The following is a 7,178-nucleotide window of genomic DNA, read 5'->3' as shown; positions in this document are numbered from 1 at the left end:
ATGGCTTGTGCCCATCCTCCATGCTAAGGTGGTTAGTGGACCAGCGGGTGCACACTTCTCCCAGTGCTAGGACCCTGGCGGAATATAAAGACGCATAAAAGTATTTTCATTGCTCCCAGGAAGTCTAGTTGGGGAGGCAAAGTGAGCTACTGTTGAAAAGTGTTTACTGTTACTCTCTCTTTGACTGTAAGACACTCTAAGTTGCCAACCTATACCTATCAGGACTTGAGATCTAGAGAAGAGTCACAGAAGGGAGAACAGGTGTGTGTGTGTGGGGGGGCGGGGTTCCACAGAAGAAACAGAGGAAATAGCTTTCTAGGCTACTTTGACCTGCCACCTCTCAGACGGAACTGCCTCGGGAGGCAAGTTGGCATGTTCCCCACGGCTATAGAATGGTGTGTACGTCTCATCATTTGAGGTTGAGACAGCAAGAGCTCTCTGGTATATCTGAATTGCTATAACAAGAATTATCATTTATTAAACATCTAACCTGTGTCAACTGGCATATCCAATGTTTGATTTTGTGTCATTTAATCCTTACAATACCACCTACGAGGTAGGTATTGTTCTTAATCCCATTTACAGATCAGGAAACTGAGGCTCAGGTGGGTTAAGTCACTTCTTGGCTAAGTAACTTCTCCAAGGTCACACAGCTAGTGAGTGACCAAACCGGGATTCAAGCCCCTGTTCATCTGACTTCCAATCACTTGCACGACCATTTTGCAAAGGCCATACGTAGTCATTTCCTAAAAGAGAAACCAATTTACCCCAAAACATCTTGATGCTTCCTCTTTTATAACATCAAATTCACTGAGCTGTGCTTCATAAAGCTTTTATGTCCTTTCTCTTCGTAGAGTGCAAAAGCTACAAAGACCTCATTTTCCTGAGCACGACACTGGTCCTTCTCTTCATATGTTTATTTATTATAAAGTGAAAAATTAACTCAGTCACTTTAACACCCAACTTATTTGTCTAATGTTGCTGATCTTTTTTCTCTTTTAAATAAAAGCTGTTGTTCCCTTGTGCACCACGTGGCCCTGAGTGCCCACAATGCCTGTCACAGGGAGAGAGGACCTGTATCTCCAGAATGCCATCTCTGGGAGGAGAAAACACCATCTCCTCTTGGGGACGAGCAGCCCAGCTCCGGAGGGCAGTCACCAGAACATGCAGCAGCAGGAGTGGGCCAGCCTGGACCCACCCTCATCCTGGCTTTCAGAACTTTGTCCAATCATCTCCCCTTTCTGAGCTTCATTACCCTTCCCTCCAAATTAGCGTGAGCATGTTATAACATTTTTGAACTTTCTGACACAGAATAGTGACCCAGTAATTGTTAGATGAATCCACATTCTTTCGTAGCATGGTTTCAGTCCTATAGGTGCGTTTAAATATGCCCCTCACAAAATATACCTATGAGACATTTAAAAATATATTTCTAAGTTGTCTAGTGCTTTAGACACTACAGAGCAAATGTATTTATTTCAAAGCCTGGATTACACAGCCTAGGAAGCATGTCAGAAACTTGCGCATCTTCAAACTTCAGAAATCTGAATATCCTGAAGGATGCCGTGGCCTGGCCCATATTTAGACTCCTGACTGTGAGAGATGTCCGGGGCTGATGTGGGAAGCTCATGGGCTCCTGAGGCAGACAGGTGGATGTGTGCATGATCTGGAGCAAGTAACTTTTCTTCTCTCCACCTCAGCTTCCTCCTCTGCAAAATGAGTCCAAATCATTGTGTAATGAGGCTTTGTAAGTGCAGGTCTGCAAACTCCAGGCCCTCGGTGGGCGTCAGCACTCGCCACCTGGCCCTGGAGGTGCTGGAGGGGAGGTTGGATAGCTACGCAGTCGTGCCACTGAGTCATGGCCACGTCTGGGGTAGAGCGGGGGGCTGGCCTCCTTCAGCAGTTTGTGATCGGTGATATTTGAATTCTTACACCTCCAAGGGAGTGCCTCAGGATAACATCCTGAATAGGCTTGGTGGTTAGTCTGATTCCTTCAACTAGGGAGCTCTGATTTGATCTCTTTGTTACACTGAAGCTTTGAATCAGATCTTTGTTGTGGAAAAGGTTCCAGTGAAAAAAATCAGGGTTGGAGACCACTGGATAGTGTAAGTGTTTGGGTTGCTTTGGCTTCTCATTCTCCAGCTCCTCTGAGCTGGCCTTCTGCAAGCTCATGACTGCCCTGGATTAGACACAGAAGGTACTTGTCCCACTGTTGGATAGAGCTGAGCTGTCTCAGATTAGCCAGGGTCCACATGTGGCTACTGAGCACTGGAAATGGGCCCATGCTAGTTGAGATGTGCCAGAAGTACAGGATATACACTGGATCTGGAAGGCTTTGTACAAAACCAAGAAGGTAAACTATTTGATTGATAATCTTGTTATATTGATTACATGTTGAAATAATATTTTGGATACATAAAGTTAACAAAATACAACATTTGAATCACTTTTGTCTATTTCTTTGTACATTTTCAAATGTAGTTACCAGAAAATTAAAAGGTTTTCCAGAGAAGACATACAGGCTGACAGGTGCATGAAAAGGTGTTCAATATCACTAATTATCAGAGGAATGCAAATCAAAACCACAATGAGGTATCACCTTATGCCCGTTAGAATGGCTAAAATCAAGAAGACAAGAGACAGCAAGTGTTGGAGAGGATCTGGAGAGAGACGAACCCTCATGCACTGTTGGGGGGAATGTAAATTGGTACGGACACTGAGAAAAATGGCACGGAGTTCTTCAAAAAATTAAGAAAGAACCACTGTATGATCCAGTAATTCCACTTCTAGGTATTTAACCAAAGGAAACAAAATCACTCTCTCAAAAACATGCACCCTCATGTTCACTGTAGTAGTAGTATTTGTAATAGTCAAGCCATAGAAACAACCCAAGTGTCCACTGACGGATGAACGGATCAAGAAAACGTGGCATACATATACAATGGGATATTATTCGGCCACACAAAATGAGGAGATCCTGCCATTTGGGACAACATGGATGAAACATGAAGGGATTATGCTCAGTGAAATAAGTCAGATGTTTAAAAGACAGATACTATATGATCTCACTCATAAGTGGAATCTGAAAAATACTGATCTCACAGATACAGAGAACAGATTGGTAGTTGCCAGAGGTGGTGGGGGGGTGCCAAATGGGTGAAGGTGATCAAAAAGTATAAACTTCTAGTTGTACGATTTTCTAAAACTTACATCTGTGGCTCACATTATATTTCTATTGGGCAGCATAGTATAGAGCTTCCTTGCCTCCCGAGTGCCTTCCTGGACCTTCTTCCGTCTGCCTCGTACAACAGCTTTGTGCTAAGGTTGGTGTGTCCTAGATGCCCAGGAGTCATGTGGACAGAAAGCTGAGATTTCGTCCCGCTTATGATCTCCATGACTTTGACCAAGTCTGTGTCCTTCTCTGTAAAATGGGGGTTGCTGGTAGCCACGCACGGGCTCTTGGAAGGCTCAGACTAGACAGTGTGCAGGACGCTCAAGTGTAGAGTGGGTGTCATTATCTTTATCATGATGAGGATGAGAAGACCCCGCCCAGAGAAGCAAAATGGTTTTTCCCCTCTACTGGGCCAGCGCTCTTTCCTCTCTCTCCTATGGGAAGTCCACCACTAACGTCAAGGTTATACATCTGTTCCCTCCTAACCTGATGCTTCAGTGAGTTGTCAGATTAATTTGAGGGGAGAGGGCCCTTGCAAAGGGCAGGTTTGCCTTTTGGCCCATCCCAACCTTTTGGGATTTCGAGCCAGGAAGATAAACAAAACTAACCTCAAAGAACTGTACAAAATAGGCCCGGGGTCAAGCAGCTTGTTTATGCAGCAGCTTTTCTTGCAAGTAACCAGTGGGGTTTTGAATCTTTACCAGGCCATTCTTTACAATGACTCTTTCACCCTCCTGCGGAAGATGGTGTCCCTCATTCTCTGTGTTCAACGGAAAACAGAGAGTGTTCCCGTTGAAGACAGAGATTGAGTGTTCTATTTCAAGGCATCCAACCAAACAATGGCAGAGCCTAGAGCAGTATCCAGGGGCTGGGGGAGCAAGGAGGTGAGGTGAGAAGGAGGGCTGTAGTTGCAAGGCAGAGGCAGAGTAATGGGCCAAGGGCAGCCTGGGAAGGAGGCAGCACGGAGAAGTGGCCATGACATTCACACTCCAGGGATGAGTGGTCTCTTAAACACAGATGGGTTGGACACATTCTCCGTTTTGGAGAAGAGTCAGTGGTCCTTCCCCTGGGTGAGATGACCTGGGGCCATGGTGCTACACTCAGCCTTCCCCCACGTCTAGTGGGAGTGCCAATGTTGGGGCCCGGAGGGTCCACCCCAGACGGCCTTGCTGGAGTCTTCTGTGGCTTTGATTGTTGGATAGCAGGGTAGAGCCATCCAGGGAGGAGCCACATCCTCTAAAATGCAGCCACAAAAGCATCCCTGAGTGCTCAGGGTTGGGTGGGGAAGGTATGGACCTGAGAGGATGGAGAGGTGCTGTTAATGCTCTGCACCTGGCAGTTCGTAGCAGTTGACTCAGGCAAGCAGCCGGAGAAGGGGCCAAGGGTGGGTGGCTGGTCCTCCCGACGCCGGAAAGCCTTCCACACAGCTAGCCATATTCCTGGCCCTCTCCTGGCCACCATCTCCAAGGCAACGCCCATCCCCTCTAGAGGGCATGATGTCGTTTTGTGACTCGGTTCCAGTTTGCAGGCTGCTCTCGGTGAGCACTTTCCTCGGCTTTCTCCTGCATGCTACCTTGCTGGGCAAGCTCCCTGCAGCAGGACTGACGCCTGCCCTGCCATTTTCCTGACTCCCAGGGGCTGCCTCTAGAGAGGGGGTGTCAGGTGCCTGCTCAGAGCTAGGCTGAGTGCCCCACAACGTGTCACCTCCCACCCTCCAGTGCCCTGTCTGCTCAGCTCCTCCCCTGGGTACATTCCGTGCCTGGCAGGGGCCAGAGGTGGGGGTGGGGCCCAGCACAGTCCCGGTGGGCTGGACCCACAGACTCTGGTTTCTGCCTTCCAGCTCCAGCACATCAGCTCTGGTCACCCCAAGCTTTGGCTCTCTTTCAGCTTGGGGTCCGCTTCACGGGTAGCAAGCAGAACAGCGATCGCTTGTGGAATCATTCACCTGGCATACCCTGCCTCCCAAACCCAGCCAGGGTCCACGCAGGGGGCCTGGGGACAAGTGGGGACTCTGCAGGCCTGCACTTCCAGATAGCTTCTCCATTCTTCCTCTCACTGCCAGCACCCCAAGTCCCATGGGACCCTCGGCCATGCAGTGCCATTTAGGAGACAGTGCTATTCCACGAATGACCTGCTTTCTAGAACCAGACCACTCACCAAAAGCCCCTCATGCCTTCACTTATTTCCCCTGTCAGGGGCGCCATTGTGAATTGCTCCCATGACCTACAGCAACGAATTTGGGTTTCTAAGTGGCTTCTTACTAGTATATCACATGGGACATATTACTAACTTTTCTGTTCTCCAGGTCCCTCAAGTAGAATATGGGTAAGATAATAGTTCCGGGAAGACTGAGTGAAAATGTGAAGCCAGCAGGCAACCACCTGACACGTGTTACTGCTCTGAGTAAGCTAGTGTGGAAGCAGCCCGAGAGTGAGCTCCCTGAGACTTTCTTGCCCCTGTCACTTTGTGACATCTGTATTCTTTTTTTTTTTTTTTTAAGATTTTACTTATTTATTTGACAGAGAGAGACACAGTGAGAGAGGGAACACAAGCAGGGGGAGTGGGAGAGGGAGAAGCAGGCTTCTGAGCAGGGAGCCTGATGCGGGACTCGATCCCAGGACCTCGGGATCATGACCTGAGCCGAAGGCAGACGCTTAATGACTGAGCCACCCAGGCGCCCTGTGTGACATCTGTATTGTACAGCTTAGATTGCTGCTCACAGTTTCACTCTATCAGGATTTATCTTATGTAGCAAATGCAAGCCCAAACCACGGACAGGTGTTGGCTACACTTCCGGTGCTAGGTTTGTGAGGTGTCCCTTTTTTCCCTCACGGCCTGATGTTCTTCGCTCGGCCCCCTGCTGTCTTCCCTGAAACGCAGTTCTGATAGGTGACTCCTTCTTGAATCGTCTGGATTCAACTTTAGTAAACCTTGGCATGAGTGGGAGTCTCTGCTCTCCGTGGTTTTAATAATCGTGTCATATCTCAAAGGAAATTTCCCTTCCCGCTACCAGTTAAAAGCGTCCTTTACCGGTGGGTCCCCTAGACTCTAAGCTCCTTAGAGGCAGGAAGCTGGTCGGGCTTGCAGACTCTGTGGCCTCCAGGGCTGCATCTGCACGTGGCCTGTGGTGCCTGCCTCTCTGCCGACCGGCTGCGCCAGGTCTTCCCTTCCTGCTCCCACTCGCCCATCAGCGCCCAGCATGGCGGTGGGCAGCCTGCACAGTCTCTGAGGCAGACTGGAAAGCAGTAGCAGGAGCAGCTTGCGCTCCCGTCACCTGGAGCACAGAGGGGCCTCCCTGGGCCATGCGTGCCCTCAGACAGGAGCCCAGCTGGAGCTGGGTATTAGTGCCACAAAGTGAAATGTTGGAGAGCTCGTCCATGGAAGGGAAGAGTGATTTGACGTAGGTGGTATACTGTCTCCTTGTGACTTCCTTGGGTCCCTTATGGCCAGCTTGAGATGAGGCCTCACCGGGGAGACCTGCTGCACACCCAGCTCCTTCGAGGAGACAGGGGCTCCTAGACAAGCCTGCTGATGTCTGAGCCCCAGCTGACCCAGAGCTGCCTACCTGGGGCTTGGGACCTCAAGCCGTTAATGCAAGCCCTAAAGGTGGGAGGGGTGGCAGGGCCTAGCAGGAGTTTTTGAGACAGGTGTGGAAGAGGCCAGGGTTAGCAGGGAGCCAGGGAAGCTCCAGTCCTCCAAGGAAGGGCCACGGGACCTCCAAAGGCTCTGAAATCCATCAGGCAGATAGATGCAGTGGGAAAAGAAAAGAAGGCTCTGGGTTGGGTTACTGAGTCCAGTCCTGCTCTGCAAGTAACCAGCCACGCCTCAAGCTCTATCTACAACTCAAGGAAAACAGAAGAGACAGAGGGCTTTAGCCTGCTGTCCATAGTGAGGCTTCAGAGAACCTGTGAACTCTAAAAGGACAGGCCTTTTCTGTGGGCCCATGATACTCTTTTCAGATTCTCAAAAGGGTCCCTGACCCCCCAAAATAAGAATCACTATACAG

Source organism: Leptonychotes weddellii, chromosome 6 (assembly GCF_054177405.1).
Source record: "Leptonychotes weddellii isolate Sample4059 chromosome 6, ASM5417740v2, whole genome shotgun sequence".
Taxonomy (NCBI): domain Eukaryota; kingdom Metazoa; phylum Chordata; class Mammalia; order Carnivora; family Phocidae; genus Leptonychotes; species Leptonychotes weddellii.
Note: the sequence above shows the minus strand (reverse complement) of the source record.